Source organism: Labrus mixtus, chromosome 24, assembly GCF_963584025.1.
Source record: "Labrus mixtus chromosome 24, fLabMix1.1, whole genome shotgun sequence".
Classification (NCBI taxonomy): Eukaryota; Metazoa; Chordata; class Actinopteri; order Labriformes; family Labridae; genus Labrus; species Labrus mixtus.
The window spans coordinates 4,274,889-4,292,216 of NC_083635.1; the positions used below are offsets into that span (position 1 = coordinate 4,274,889).

Here is a 17,328-nt window from a genome sequence, read left to right on the forward strand (position 1 = left end):
TCTCTGAAACAACTCCTCTGAACAACCAAGTCTATCATATCGCCCCTCCATCGCTCAAGAAACTCAAACACATTTAAGCAGAGAAAGCTCAAAACAAGAGATCATGTTCTCGACTTAATGACTGTTTGGGTTTGATGTCATGTTTCATATTTCTGACCGCCAAAAAGCAACCGTCCTCTCGCTCACTTTCCCACATGTTGCGGCGCATAATTCCGCAGCTATTACATATCCACAAAGAGCCAGGCTAATCATCTGGCTGAGTGCAGCCACTTAGATCTGACTCCCGGGGCCCCCCATGAGTCATGGGAACAGTGAGTGTGAAATGTCATGGAGAAGAAGAAGGAGAGCATAGTATTATCGTGATATGGCACTGTTATATTCAAGCTTCACCAAAATGTATAAACCTGTATGATTCCATCTCTTCTTGATTGATCTGCAACTGTAAAGTCGCTGCAAAGTGAAGATCTGCTGGTGCACAGACCTACCTCAGAGAGCTGCCTTCACGTAGGGATGAAAGGAGCCGGGATCAGGGGTCTGCTCAGACCTGCGTTCGAAAACAGAGAAAGTGGCTACATGTTAGGACAGCAAGAAAATGAAATCAATAAGGAGTTTTATCACGGGGTCGAGCTGAAGCCGGTTGGATTCACTGACTCTGTGCACATGGACCCGAGTGTCCCGTCTTTCACATCCCATCCCGATATTAGAAACCGCGATAAGCACTGAGCATGATCTCTAGAAAACTCTATTTGAAAACTTAGAAATTAGACGGGACACTGTTTCTGAGCAGAGGATTAAAGAGATGACAATAATCAAAGAAGAAAAGAGAGGGATTATCTTTCAGAAACAAGTGATGGCTCGTCTTTCTGCCAATAAGACGGGCTCCACTGGAGAGCTGTTTTTGAGATTTGGTGTTACTCTTGCATGGCTCCGTTGGGGCTGAGCCAGAGGATGAGTTCAGGCTTAAGACGGCCATAAAGAGAGACAGATTTGCACGTTTACATTTACCTCGCTTTTGGGACACTACAGAGCATCCTGTTAACAGTAAAACAGTGTGAAGGGACCAGGGGGGGGGGGGGATTCTGGCGCCAAAACAGACATTAGGACAGAAGAAGAAATGGATAGAAGAAAAAAATGAGGGAGGGGAAGAGAGCAGAGGAACGATTCTCCAAACAGGAAGGAGGTTGATTTATTACTGACGAGAGAGTAAGAGGCCTGGAGTTTAAAGAGAAGGAAACATCTCAGAGAAGAGGAAATATGTCTCTTGACTCATCCTTCTGCTTTTTTTTTTTTTTTTAAAACGTAGCTTGTATTTTTAGAAAAATTAAAAATAACAAGGTGTTTGTGTTCACAACACAAATATTACAGCCTGGGAAGATAGCGACACAGTATGTCAAATTCATAAAACTGTATAGACAGTATACATATGTAATTCATATTCAGCTGGTTGTGGTAATGCTGTACCCAAAAATATCAGACACCAAGAGGAAGCAGGTTGATATAACAGACTGAGATAGAGAGGAGAAATTGGAGAGGGAATAAAATAGTAAGAAACACAAAGAGTGAGAGAAAAGGGAAGCTAAGGTCAGAGAGGCAGTAATATGTCTAATGGGGCTAGTCAGGGAAGCTGAGCAAAGAAAAACAAAAGGGACAAGTAGATGGAATAGCAGTGGACAGATATGTGTGGTTACCGCCCAGTCCTAAAAATACCAGGAGTGACAAGAATAGAGTCATTGAAGAAGTCGTGTTTTTAAAAGCGTCGCAGTAAATGATTCCTCGCTCGAGCAGCGACTCGTGATCTTGAGCCAAAACAAGAAAGTGGAGAAAATGAGCTGTAATTGAGGGGAAATAATAGATCACAAGGGCATTTGTGGAAACAATTATCTTTTCTTTTCAATCATTAAAACCAAATGACTTCTTCTTCTGTCACTGTTGGGCTCATGTGATTGTCCTTGCTTGTTTGTTTTAATGCCCACCAGAAGAAGTGTTACATTTGAACTCATTTATTGCAGCTTTTACACAACGAAATGACAATAATTTGACCGATTAGACCTGCAGGATGACCATCAACTCAACAAGGCACCTCCTTTCTGTCGAGGGAAACGGTTACTGTACAACACACAAACAGTTTGTCCAGAGTCTCTACAACGGAGGAAACCGTTGACACAGTTTACTGATCTGCGTGTTCCTCCCAGGAGGAAGAAGAGGCCAAATGGGTCAAACTGAGAGCAAAGACAGAAGAGACGGAGACGGGGAAGAGTGGAAAATATCGGAAAAGGAGGTTAAGGAGGTCAGAGGCTGACCTAATCCTCAGATTTGACTTCATCATCAGAGTCTTAACAGGAAATGAATCCTGATCTCAGCGACGGGCTGAAAAGGCCGATAAACCTTCCTGAACTTTGCTGAAATGAGCAGTGAGCTGAGAGAGCGATGAAGTGGGGCGACATCACAGAAAAGTATTTCCAGCATTATCGGGTTTGGTTTTATTGAGCGGCGCTTTCGGCATTACAGGCTTTCCTTTAATTCTGGTGTATTGATCTCTAACACGGCTAATCCTGCGGGACATTCATTATCCAAATCTCACCATCAATCATTTGGAAAAGCAGCCTTTAGAACAAAAGATGAAAGCAAACCGACACTGTATCAAACATCACATTAAGCCGGAGTGGGTCCATTCCTCACAGCCTTTGGATTGATTTTTGTACCTAAAACCCTCCTGCCAGAAAAATCCTAATTCAATGCCATAGACCCCCCCAATGGCTTAAAAAAGGTGCGCTTTCTTTCATCATTTTAAAACATCATGAAGATTCCCAAGCTTATCCCAAAAAAAAAGTATAAAAAAAAAAAAGTGTCCGGACCTGGAAAACATTTTAGAATTGGTCCATTTTCAGTTCAGTTTCTTGTTTCTGTCACATGTCTCGTACCGGCTGTGGTCCAAACTTTTTTAAATTTCAGTGAATAAATCTGCTTTTGATCGAGGTTAGTTGTCACGATGCAAAAGGAAAGAAATTCTTTCACGACACAAATTAATGTATATCCTGGTACGCCATCACACTGCGATGTTATAGCTTGTAAGGGTGGACGCTATTAGTGAGAAATTTAAATATCGGCTGAAGCTGCCCGAGGTTGTATTATATCTCTCTAAGACTTTGTTGCTTCTGCCAGAACTAATCCTACCTTCTACAACCGGTGTTAGAGAATAAAAAGTGAAGTTTTTTTTTTGCTGATTCATGCTCATACTGTTGCTGTAGACGCTCTATCGGTTTGTTTGGACTTATTGTAGGTCCGTCCTGGGGGTCCAGCCTCTACATTTGGCGGAGCATCTCTCTCTTTTCATCCTCTTCTATCTTGGCCATCGACCCCATTTCCTCATCTATAATTCACAGAGGCAGCCTTCGTCTTTCTCCACACACACCCACCCACCCACTACCTCGGGCCAATGCAGGCCTCCATGCAAACACAAACACAAGCATGTTTAATGGATCAAAGACAGGAAGAGTTGAAGTCAAGGTGAGGAATGACAAGAAATATGACTCAAACTAACGCAATCAGCATTTATAAATATTGTCTTTCTGATTGCAATCACACCTAAGATTCCTTGTTTTTCATTTCATCGAGTGGTGTTAAGCGTCAACAGCTCCTCATTATCTCTGCGTTGCTGGACTCATGTAGTGAGTAATTGCAGCTGTGATTCACTTTGACTTTTTTTAATCATGACTCTCAAGAAAGTCCTCAACTCCTTTGTACGGGAAGGGCCTCTGGTGCAATCTTACAGGTGAACAGAGAGACAGAGAGATTGTTTTCTACACCTCAACACTTGATGCAGACGGTGACAGAGGGGCCCCGCTAATGAGACAAAGTCTGCAGGGAGAGAGGCTCATTAATTAATCTCCAGGAAGAAGACATAAGAGATGAGCAGGCTTATTATGAATGTGATTGTAGCACCCGTTTGGAGGGGAATTAAACTGATAACTGAGAGCAAGATATTGCTTTGCAAGATCAGAGATTTGGGCATGGAGCGAAATGAGACAAATGAATGTGGTAGCGTCACACATTCCTCAGAGATGGGATGTAAAAATCAGACGCTCTGTGCCCGGAATGTACGAGCTCAAACACAAGTGAGCAGAGTGAAATATGTAAAGCAGGCAGGACCAGGTGCATGTTTTTGTGCCCTCAAGGCGACAGCTGCACTTTAAAAGTGAAGACAGGTGGGAGAACTGGTTTGTATTCATATAGATGTAGGTTTCTAAATGGTTTCTGAGCATTACATCCACATTCATCAATCGACAGGAGAGCACAACGCCGTCTGAAAGGGAGCCTGCAGGCTACGAGTTAACAGCCATGAGGAACTTTTCCACTCGAGGACGCTTAAAAATATGCACAATATCAGATTTGGAAAGTTGTCTGGAAGATACCATCAAATTACTCCAGCCTTTTAACCCCTTAACCCCTTGAATCTCAAAGTATTTGACCCCAGCATGATTGCACTCTGTCATCATTCTGTTTTAGCGGCACGCGTCTCTTTTTAGTCACCTCGTTTCTTTGACATCCAGCTGCACACCCATCAAGTATCACTTCTCAACGGACACTCGGGGGCGTTTTGTCAAGGTCGAGGGTGGTGTTGACTCGACTGCATTATACATTCTTCTAGACGGTTACAAGAGACTTCAAACGAGACAAATCTCTTAACTTGAGAATGGTTTCTTCCTGGAATAACGGACAGTTGGAAAAGTGAAGGTGGGCAACACAATGACGCCCTCTTTCAACATTTGGCATTTTGAGATTCTAACACCTACATTTTTCTCCATTACATTCAAACGTCTCGCTGACTAACACTGGAGACGGGCCATGTCGACTCCTGAACAATGTCCCTCCCTCCCACTGATTTTGCCCTGCAAACTCAACAGTTGGTTAACCGCCTGCCATGGTGGCCTCCGAGGGTAACATGACCTCGCTCTGAGGGCATGAGCTCGGGCAGACATAAAAGACGGATGCAGGAAAAAGCGGAAGAGGCGGAGATGGATGATAATTGGGGGGACAGGCCTCCATTTGTGACCCTAAAAATGAGGACAGAGAGAGGGGTTGTGTACCCCCTTGTCCTCCCCTTCCGACGCCATCGCATGTCATCCGAAGTTGGTTCCCAGGAAACGACAGCTCGCCTCGGAGCTGGCCTGCCCAGCGACCACGCAGGCAGACGGTGACAGAGATAGATAGAGAGAGGGAGGATGGAGGTGAACTGGGGGGCACGTCAATGTGGATCTGACAGACACCCTGGTTGCTTCTGGCACAATGTCAAAGATCAAAACAATGTTCAGCTTAAAACCCAAAAAAGTTCCCTCACTTCAACTTCAAATGACTCAGATTAAATGAAAAGCAGTGTTTAGATGTCCTTCATCAGTGTTTGTGGGTGGAAGTTATCTTGTGTTTACTTACTGCACAAGTCACAATCCAGAACATTTGTACTAGCTAACTAGCCAGCAGTCAGAGTACAGACCAATTACAAACCTACTAAAAAGCTAGCAGGTAAATAACTACCAGAATCTGTTATTATACTTTTTTTAGAAAATACTATTCCACCAAAATAAAAGGCTGGACAGCAAATTGTTTGTATCAGAGTAATGTCTATTATCCCGCTTGAATGGGGCTAAGTAAGAAGGAGCCTGACTCATAAATAGAAAAGGGAATGAGAAAAAAGAGTGTTACACGGAAAGAGAGGGAAGAGGAGGAGAGCAGGAACATGCAGGGGGAGGACTACACAAAGTGGGAGGGAAGAAGTAAAGACCGACTGGGAGGGAAAAAAAAAAAAAAAAAAAAAGGTGACGCCTGGGAGTCAGAGTTGGCGTCTCATCACTCCATCGCCACCTGCTCAGATCTAAACCGCACGCCTTCAGACTCCACCCAACCCAGCCTTCAGCAAACTTGTCACAGCCAGATACGCCGACTGTGACAGGCAGTGCAATGTGTCCTGTGGTCTCGCTTGGCTTGTTGTCACTCCCACGAAGAAACCACCAACAATCTGTCGGCTATGAGTCGGTTACCGCCAACAGCTACCCGCCATCCAAGCCCCAGCCTCTAAATATATCACAAATGCCCTTTGTCTTTCTAATTGATATGATGTTTAACACGTCTCAGGGTTTTATAAGCCTTGTTTTTTTACACACACTCCAGCACTCCACTCTCAGGGTGAAATGTGCCATCCTCCTGGCTGAATAATCAGTGATGTCTAGACAGGGTACGTCACAAAGACTATAGGTCACCAAAACACAGAAACAACCCCTGGCTTATCACATCAGCTCTTTTACTCTGTTGTTTTTATATGTCAGCAGCAAATAACCTGAATAATTAGCAGCCATGCAAACAAAGGAGAGATGGTATGAAAGGAGACTAAAGATCAGAGGGAAGCTCGTAGGAAGAAGAGTCATCAAAAGAAAGATATAATCTGTGGCTATAAATGCTTTTAAAAAATGCAGATGCCTTAGTAAATTTAATTATTATGTTCAAAGGCTAACAAGCAAAGAAAAGAATGTGTCTCACCTGGTGGGGACGGGCAGTTACTCCAGCTTCTTGTACGTGAAGAGGGCTCAAGGGGAGGGCAAGGCAGCGGCTTCTGCACAGAGAGACAGACAAGAAAGAAGGGGGAAAAAAAAAAAAGGTTGAGCGACAGAAAAATGAGCTGATGCTTCTTTCGCCGGCGAGCAGAGCCGGCAAGCACCCCGCTACAAGCTCATGAAAACACACACACACACACACACACACACACACACACACACACAGCCAACCGGCATGCTGTCTCATGAAAATCTCCACCCACCCCCCCTTCCGTGATGCTCTTGCACCAGTGCACACTCTGCAACCAAACCAGTGTCTCTCTCTCGTACTGGGAAGGTAGGAAAAAAATGGGGGGGATGGGAGAAGAAACGTGTGTATGTTTGTGTCAGTCACATTAATTAATCTCTGAAATGGATATGAAGCTAATGCAGCCCTGAGGGAATTGAGGTCCAAGATAAACACTCCGTCCAAAAAGCGTATTTCATTCACCTCTCAGTGTTCATCTCACCCGTTAAAATTCTCCTCTGCTCTTCAAAAGAAGTTCACATTATGAATGCATGACACATCCGAACATGACGGGTGGAGAATGAGTGTGTGTGCGTACAAAAAGAGGGGTGCTGGGCTTGCCCCGTGCTGAATAATTGCTCTGTCCTTGTGCTCATTTGCAGGCATGGCCCACTGCAGCAGTAGCACTGAAACAAAGGCAGAGAGAGGGGGAACAAGGGGGGAGAAAAGGGGGTCTGAGAGAGGGACTGCAGAGGCCTGACATGCAGAGCAAAAAGCACACAACCCAGTAGCACTGACTGACTGAAGAAAAGCCTAATTCCCCTCTCCTTACTCCAGCCTCAAACCACATGAAATGAAATATATTTATAGTCCGGAGGCTCACAATGATTCCAGTGTTTAGCCATCCGTCACACCAAGTGCTACAATTGTCAGAGTTGTGAATAAATTCAGAAATTTAGAGGCGAGTAGGTCAAGAAAAAGAATGAATGAGTACAAACGTGGACAGCTGGATAAATTGACATGTATTTGGATTATGCAAAGTTACAGTCTCCTTCAGATTCCTAATGGAGACACACAGAGCAGTGTTTTGTATGTTTGTAACACCAATAAGAAACCAGCCCCTGACATCCAGGATGTAGAGTTAGATTAGTTTTTAAAAGGCATGATTAAATCCTGAACAATCTTTGATAGTTAAAAATGTCCAAAGTAAAAGCCATACAATCCTCTTGTATTTGGCATTTTAGAATTAGACTTCTATCCAGTCCTTGGAGAGGGACTTAAATTAACCCACGAGAGCATCCACTACGACCACGCTGATGATCTCAGGAGACTCCCTTACATGCCCGCCAAACCTCACAGAGGCCTCTGAGGTTGCTGCGAGTCTGACTCACAGAGGACACAGTCATACGGTTCTTAAACCACATAAAAAAATAAATTAGAGGAAAAGAGGGGATGGAGCAAGACGGCCGTGCTCCTTCAATCCCACATCACATCCTCTGGCGGTCCCACCATTAGCTTGTCTTGTTCCAAGAGTTGGACAGAGACATCAGTTTACCACTGTAATCAACCTGTCAGAGAAGAGGTCTGGATCAGGTTTGATGACAGTAATTGAGGCATTTTAAACAGCAGCTGCGAATAATATTTCACCTCGACTTGCATCATGATTTTCAATTCTTACATTTCTAAAAAAGGTTAAGTGCTAACTAGGAACCAAGCAGCATGGATGTTTCTGTTGAGAGTTTGGATTTGGAGGCAAAGGAAATGAACGCGAAGGAAAAAAGCAAAGGCTTGGTGACATGGGAGCGAACGACAGGGAGCTCGAAGAGGCGCAGACAGTCCTGTCAACGCCAGCCGTCTTTAGAGAGGCCTTTTGCCAGCCCTGATTTCGACAACAAAGTCTGGACTGAAGCTGCAGAGCCAGCTAGCATAGACACTAACATTTAATCTCCCCTCAGCTTCTCTGCTGCCAGAAAGCAGATGCTAGTCCGGCTAACGCCAATCCTCCACTAGCGAACTGTCAACAGACACAGCAGCATGTTGAACTTGCTGTCCCCAGATTACATGCTTTGTTTACTCTGTGTTTGGACAGTAAAACATCAGACAGACATTTGCTGGAAGGTGCAAACAGGTCATGATTTACTGCTGAAGTTTAACGTGAATTCAGATTATTATGAGCTTGTAGATAGACATTTAGAGTAGTAAGTTGCCATTCAGTTTTAGAGAGACAAAGTGTAAACATGTTTGACATACTGTATAGTCATAAAAAAAACTATTTCCACTGGATGCAAGTAAAGTTCTCTTACTGGACACAAGTCAAACTGGTTCATTCAGATGAGTATTGTTTTCACAGGACATATTCTCACAGGCCACAATAAAACCAGATATTTAATCCCGTATTTAAAAGGTAGGTCAATCTCATTGCTGTATTGGAAGTGGTTGGTGTGGGTCAACCGACTGAAGCCTGATGGTGATGATGTGTCCTGCTCGCCCCCCTCCAGCTGTAAGACAGGGGGCACCGCCAACTCACTATGATCAGGATTAGCCAAATGGATCATCGAAAGGGCTCGGGTGTAATCTGCCTGGACTCCTTCATCTGGATTTGGACGGGAGATTTCATGGATGGTCTGAACATTTAGAAAGTCAAGTTGAGAATAGGGAAAGCATTTATTTACTAAAACTAGAAACACCATTTATTCATCTTTAAATCAATTCTGATACTGGATTTAGCATATGTCCATTGACAGTTAGCCACGACTACCACTGGTGTTAAAATATATGCAGTCTTTTTTTTTTTAACATCTGTATGCTACTAAGCCTGTAGGAATGCCTGCATGGACTGGAAGTGTTTCCTGAAATCAAGCTCAACACTGTCCAGAGAGCTCCAGAGAAATACTGAATACAATAAAATACCGCTTTATCTTCTGTGTCGACCTATTTTTACATTATCTTTAAATGAAAAAAAATCTTTTGATTCAAAAACTGATCACTGACATTTTGCTAGCTTTGACATTCGTCACTGCCCGTTAGCATCGACCTGTTGACACCCAATTTACATATATTAGTATGTTAGTATGTGCGATAGGACAGAAATCGTTTCTTTAGCAGATACCTCATTTAAGGCTGTACCATAGACTTTTCTGTTATCATACCAGCTCCACACTAAACTATAAAATATCTTAGACATGAAATCCACAACAACAAGAACAAGGCAAACAAACAAAAGCTGTTACTCCATCCTGCTTCTCCTTCAGTAAAAAAGATTACAAACTGAGCATCATTTGCTTCTGTCGCTGACTTGTACTAATATTCATTGAGGCTATGAATCCGATACTAAGTGCTGTCCCCCAAGCTGTCACCTTACCGCACTCATTCTGCCAGCATGACTCAAACATTTTAAAAAAACGCAGCATCAGCACAAGCTGTGTTTCACTGAGTGGGTAAATGTACTGCAGGTGTTGGAGAACAAATCAGCTCCGCTCATTTCCAGCGGCTTCTGCATCATCTAACTAAATTGTCGTTAAAGCTGTTTTTTCCAGCTCTGTTAAAGTGCATCACAGTAAAAACCTGACATTCTCTGTGTTTACAACGACAGCGGAGAGCCGTTCATATGAATGCAGGAATCGATTATAGAGCAGGGTTAGTGTCTTTGGGGATACAGAGGCGAGGGGGCTGAGGAAAGTGGAGACGAAGGCGAAAGCATAATCGAGAAATGATAAATCAAGAACATTTGTAGGACGGTTCCTGACAAATATTTAGAGTCTATTGCTAAATTTAAGACTAGCTCTGGTGACATCACAACATCATCGATGAGTTGTGTTTTTTATCATGTACAGGCCGGAAAAGGTTTAACACACTTGAATTAATAATTAAAAAATATTTTAGAAGTATATTAAAAAAAGATGATCCCATTAAAACAGTCTTAAAATTAAAAGAAAACTCCTAAATACTCAAATATTTGCAACCGTGCATTCTTTTCTGACCACTAGAGTATATATATATATATATATACAGACAACTGTAAGCCATGCATTGACGGCCGTGTTAATACTTTCACCCAGACATGGACCTGATAATCTCTTCGACTGGCAGATGCACGTTAAGGACAGAGGATCATCACTCCAGCAGCAGCAGAAGGATTCACAGGAGCAATCTCCTTCCAGCTTCAGGAAGACGTCCAATGAATCCACACAACAGCCACGGCTCCATAACCGCCTTTCCTTGCTTGTTTTGTAGTTTGCTTTGAACATAGTAGTAAATTAAGTTGAAGACCTTGTAAATCTAATTACCTAAAGCCACGCTGATCTGGCTGTCTGCTACAAGGTTAGCAGTGTTCATGTGCATCTTTTCCATCTAATTGGGTTATTTAGAATGATTGGATGATGTAACTTCCTTTTTTATGATGCAAAGTGGTTTTAAAGTGTTTGGGGAACCAAGTTATTTAAAGAGCAGCTAGGCCAAACACAGCAGCTGATCCTCTCCATCCTTTCAAAGCCCTGCACATATAGCACGGCACCCAAAGGCCACGCACAGGTCCTGTTCAACCTGCTGATCAGGTCGCAATAACAAACACCAGGATCGCACTGTGGCAGACACAACAAGTCATCAGGAAGTCATTCATTTCCCACTGAGCCTAAACAGTATGAAGCGTCAACACGTTTTATAGATACTAAAATCAGCAGAAACGTCCTGAAGTGTTTGAAGATCAACCAATGCTTGTGACTCAGTGTATGTTGTTGTGACAATGGTGTTTCCAGACCATGTGGCTACAGACTAGTGATCCTCTCAGTGACACGGATGATTCAGTGGATTTAGCAGCGCTTGAGGATTTCGTGTTAAAAGATTAGTCCGTTCATAGACTCCTGAACACTTTCCTGTGCTCTGTTATCTCCGTCCTGGGAAGACTTTACAAACAATTACTGCTGAATGTGGTTCACGTAAAAAGCTTTAAATGAACTGGGTTCAGGCGGCACTACAAATCAATGGTAGATTATCTTATTATGAGAACTTATGAGAAGTCTTTAGAAAGAGCGGCAAAAAGACGGATTATTTATTTACAGTCTCACCAGACTCCATTCACGTGTCGAGCAAAAAGCAACAGTTTACTTTACATGACGACGCTGACACAATTACCCAGCGACCCAGCTGCTTGTCATTACTCAGAGAGTGCGATTGCATCAAGGCCTGTGAAAAGCACTTGAGTGCATAAAAACATAAGTGGGTACTGAAAGTGGACAGCCAAGAGCAAATAGCAAAGAAAGAGCCGCGCACTGGCATGCCATTCATAATGGAGCTGAAAACACAACCAATAACACATGAGGTCCAACGCTCTTTCTATGCTACAGCTGAAGAAAACACAACCAATAACACATGAGAATGGTCCGGTCCAACAATTTTCTATGCTACAGCTGGACCTCCTTGGATTTAATATTAACACTGATGGATAAGGCGTAATCTTTATTTTCTACCTCCCATCAAGATGGCCTCTCAAGGGTGCATATTATGCGTGTATACAACATGGACACACACACACACACACTCCCTCCTCTGCTGTCAGGCTAAAGATGGCCAGTGTGTGTATGTGTGTCCGCTCTTGGCCTGTCATTCCTCCCTATAAGCAGAACACAGGAAATTCCTCAAATGTGAAATATGCCTCTGAGAGGCCCGTTGAAAACAGCGACGTAATTCGAGGGGAAAGAAACAGACAGGAAGTGGAGCTGCTCTGTGTGTATGTGTGTCGATTTTATAGCAGGGAAAAAGGGGGGAATTCAGGGGTGAGAACTCAGCAGCCAACTGTTTTTTTATGGACTTAAATAAATGTGCGCCCCGTCTGAGGGCGTGGGCTTGCTTTACAATATACAGTGCATGGCATATGACAGTCTGCCAAGCTGTGTGTATGCTCCAGCTCGCGTGCGCCTGGCTTTACACCAACCACAGGGTGTAGTTGCAGCCTTTGAAGTCGGCGCTGCACCCTCGAACAGACTACCGTACAAGATCCCATATTGCTGCATGGAAAAAAATCACAACATTTGTACTCAGAGGGAATACTTTCCTCTCTCTCTTTGCTCCCCTTGTAATTCTCCTCCGTGTAGAAAAAAGCTGAAAAAACAGCTCACAATGGCAACAGCTCACTATTTTTTTTTACATGAAGTGTGCAACTCAAAAAATACTCAAAAAACAACAAAACATCATCTATAAGCTGCTAGAAGGAGCAATGTTTGCCCATTCTGCAACTCATTTAGTAACTGGCATTATAGCAGAACACAGAAACTTCAATCCCCATGATGCTTTTGGAGATGTAACTGTTGAAACTATGCCAAATTAACTGTTAGCACTTCCTGTTTGTAATTTACACATGGATGTACAGAAAACTGTTGTTGAATAACTTCTTATGACTTATTAGAAAACTTCAAATCTGCATGTTTGTTCTGCGATTCTTTCCCTGTCCCTGATATCCTCTGAAAGCATGCATCATATTGAGTCTAAGATAAGTGTATTATCTTTGTTAGTTCCGACCTGACCGAGTTATTACCCAGATTTCTGGTCTAATTGAAGGAAATCTGGCGCATCAAATTGCCTCCTTGAACTTCTAGCACTACTGCTGCAGCAACTGATGAAAAACTCTGGCCTCAGGTGCTCACTCTCTATTTTAGAAGCTTTCTTGCTCATGTGTTGGTTTGCATATGATCCTTATCTGCAGCTGCAGGGTGTCTGCGCGCAGCACGGCAAACAAATAATTCATCAAGTAGGCGAGAGATTTCAAAGGTCGAGGATGATGCACTCCCGCCTGCAGAGTGCACAGAAACAGCCAGAAGAATTAATGAGACCGAAAAGATGGATCAGTTATATATACACATCTTATTATTGCTTTCTCGTGATGTTTGCTGAAGTGTTTTTCTAATAATGTGTCAGTGGATCACAGAGCAGGCAGGCTGGCAGTGAGGAAAAGCTGTGATTTGTAGCAGGGGTGTCCCTTGTTTCTCAGACACTTCCTGTTGATGGGAGTTCTGAGCCTCGGTGTCCACATGCCATCTGCTCTAAATTAGCACCTACACAGGGAGCACTGTGATCTGGGCACTCGTGGTCAGACGCTGGGGTTTGAAGTCCTGCAGCTCCAACAGAGGAGGACAGCTGGAGGTCAGTCTTAAGACGCAGCAACACTACAGGAAGAGGAAGTGACCTCTTAAATGCTGTTTTTCTATCTGCAGATATAAATATGGAGCGACTGGAAATTGCGGTTGCCCTTTCCTGCCCTTTTGGGATCGTTTGAAACTTTAAAGTGCCTACTAACCTAATCACAATTTAATAAATCTCAACTTGATGAGGTTATTGTCTAGGAAATTATACTTCAATTAACCTCATCTATAAAGTCTCAGCTTCAGTCTCTGCACAAATCCAAATGAGTGCACCAATAAGTAGTCAATGATTTCACTATATAACCTGAAGATTTCATGATTCCTGACTCTTAAACAGGACCAGTGCAGCAGGACTTTGGACATTTGGCAAGATGTAAATTATATGTCAGTCCAGATGTGGGGTTGTTTCTCCAGAGAGAAAAGTGCAAAGCAGCATATAGGCCCTGTTGAGTCACTGTGGCATTCAGGCTCGGAGGAGAGAGGACACACGTGTCACTGAGACGAGTGAAGAGCGGAAGTTTCTGGAAGTCATCACAGATAGCAGAGAGGAGGGAGGCGGAGGGCTGCAGCTGCAGAGGACTTTTACTGCAGCGGAGGGAGATGTATGCATTAAGCAGTATCCATGCACATAAAGTAAATAAACACGCTCATGGGTAATACAAACAACAAGCAAACAGATGTCAGCACAGACCCACATCCTGGACCGGCGGGTCGGCGGGACGGGCACGCTAACACGCAGCTCGATCCAACGAGTGTAAACACCAATAAGCGACAAACAAAAGAAGACAAACACATCTCAAAGTTGGAGTCAACAGCTGTCAAGTCTCACGGGGCGGCCCCGTCATTCACGCGAGGCATGGGAAACCGCCCTGTCAGTAAAGCATCCAAAACAAGCAAGCCGGCATCTCCTCCCATCCAGAAGAAAAAAAAAAGAGTGAGTCATGTTTGGAGGCCCAGGAATAGAGATGATGTTGATTTTTGGCTTCTGTTAGCGGGGAGAACTTGGAGAAAACACCCTCATGATTAATGAAGTACAATGTGTTATGTTGTGGTTTCTTTCTTTTAATTAAAAACAAATCTTCAGCTGCTACAAAAAGACTGTACAGGTCGTTTTTCATGTTGAGTAATGAGTTGTTTTCTCACCCTTCTTTTTCCTCTAACAGTTTTGAAAGTTTACTGTATGTGCAGACTCCTACTGCTATTCTTTACCTCATTTAAATGTAGGCTTACTGTAGCTTAAATATGCACTGGGCTGCAGTATCATGTAGGAGAGAACCAAAATATAGGTGTGTAAAAATAAATACGAGACCCAGTTTAGCATGAGCACATCCAATGATAGACTGTGACCGGCTGTCAGGTTTTTATGAAATGCAAAGTAGCAGGGTTGGTTGGATCATTTTCTCTTTATCCTTCTCTTTTCCTGCTCTGTTGCTTCTGGTTTTATCCTATTTTCTGCGAAGCGTGAATTATGTAACAATGAATGGTGTCACTTTGTGTTCAAGGTGTAAAAGTTACTTCAAAGAAGACTTCAAGCTGGAATCATTTCAGCACAATTTTAGACCCGATTTTGGAGTTGTACGACTGGTCGGGCCAGATTAAGCCGAATGGCACATCTGAAGTTGTGCAGTGTAGTGAGGCACGACGGCCAATCACAGCCCGATCAGCTGATTCAGAAGACTTTCTGGCATGTTTGAAATTTTGGTCGCACAAACATGAGCTGGTTCCCCGTCTTTGGAACTTTTTCCCTGAAACTGCACAAACTGACAGACAGCGTCCAAAATCACCACAGCAACAGCAGGCCTTCCTGTTTAATCTGCAGATTGTAAACACTTACACACAACTATTGACTACTATTCACTATTGTGAATGCTCCGTCCTGATTTAACTCGTACGGGTCGTTCAGTGTGATCACAAAAAGGTGCATGGTGGTCATACGTCGTATGATCCTTAACAAAATAGGCTAGGAACACAAAGCAACAAGCTCTGAAGAGACAAGTCCTGCTGTCAGTTTGAAGTGATGATGTACTCGACACAACATAACTGTTCAATCAACTCAACAGACTGTCTACGAAACGCGAAACAGCAGGTGCGTACAATCAAATGTGCAATCCCTCCGCGTGTTTTCGCCGCTGACAGGAAGCATTTGGGCAGAGCTTTCACCGTGAGGGTCTTTAAGTGCACGCTATTAGTTTAAGTGATACAACAATGTTGTGGTTAGAGAGAGAGGCGAGCTAGAAAGGCATGAGAGGGGGGACGCAATAACACGAGTCAGCCCTTAATAGAAGAAGTAGACGCGTAAAGGAGGAGGTTGGTTGAAAGGGAGTGGATCTCGTGCTGGTTTCCATTAACAGAAGTGGATAGAGCGATGAATGAAGCTGGAGTTATTAAAAAAAACTCCCCGGTAGAATGCACTGAAGCCATAATGGCTGCCCACACTTGAGAGACGAACAGATGAGGTCATTCTTCATTAACTTTCTTGACATTGACATGCTAGGAGTCAACTGCTCCCGACATCTCTTCATTATTTTGTGGCGTCTAAGAAGTCACTTTGGCCACTGTGTCGCATAATGCAAATGGATCTGGATCATGTCAAACTAGCGTGCATTTGTGGGGGTCTTCTTCTATAGCTGTGGCCGACACGTCTCTGTGGGGTTTCCAGAGGTTGACTATATTACGACAATGATAGATCTTTGTTTCTATGACACTGAGGTGAGTCATTACAGCTACACGTCCATCGGGAAACAAAGGTCAAATTAAACTGCTAAGGCAGATGTTTTTATTGGCAGAAAAATTATGGGGGTGGAAATATACAGTACACGTACAGTAATGGCCACAGAAAGTATGAATAACTATGAAAAGCTTTAGGATTAAGTAGTAGGCCTTGGGGGACTCCTGCCAGAGTCATTCTTTATTTATGTCTGGTGAAAGTGATGACGAAGCCAAAGATGAACTGAACCTCAGCACAGGTGAGTTCATCCGGCAGAAAAGAGACACCGAGCAGCGCTGGTGTCAGTGCATCATCAGCATTCAGGAAGCATCTGTCACTTCACTGCCGCAGAGCGACATCATCTCGAACTGCGTCTGACTGAGTGTCCCTTCAACACACGCGCATGAAAAAAACTGAGGGGGCAACCTCTGGTGTTGAAAAGTGACACCAATGCAGGACTGCAAAATCCTGCGGTTCGTCAAGTGTCTGCTTTAGGCTGGCTGCAGAAGCACAGGAAGTCACATACACACCCCATTGAAAAAGACCAAAAAATGATCATGTTTACAGCCTGGTTCAAAAATCTAAACTGGTCTAATGAGCTCATGTCTTGTTCAGAGACACGAGGGCTGAATTTTTTTGATAACTCATCCGTTTTGAATTTATGAAAGATAATTGTTTTTCAAAGTAACATGCGTACCTGACAGGCGGGCGCAATGTAAAGGTTTGTGAAGAGCTCTCAGCCTGCTGTATGGGTGACGTCGCTCAGGCTCCACCATAAATATTTACAGTCTACGGAAAAATGGGAATTCACAGGAAAAGAATTTGGCGACATGACGCCAGCTTCACATGTAGACAGAACGATGCAGAGCAGGTTCCACCAGACCCAGCTTTGTGTTTGCACTGCTCAGATGTGGACACAGATTAAAGCGTCTTGAA

The 17,328-nt window shown here is 43.5% G+C and overlaps 1 protein-coding gene across 6 annotated transcripts in view; it reads right to left on the reverse strand.

The window, feature by feature from the left end:
• LOC132959415 (microtubule-associated protein 2-like) overlaps nucleotides 1-17,328 on the reverse strand; it is a 48,994-nt gene that overhangs the window by 23,140 nt on the left and 8,526 nt on the right. For all 6 annotated transcript variants that reach the window (XM_061032404.1, XM_061032403.1, XM_061032402.1 and 3 more), the window contains exons 2-3: nucleotides 6,532-6,604; nucleotides 486-544 (exon numbers count right to left, since the gene is read on the reverse strand). The gene's annotated coding sequence lies outside the window, so the exon portion shown is untranslated. The remainder of the gene's footprint in view (nucleotides 1-485; nucleotides 545-6,531; nucleotides 6,605-17,328) is intronic.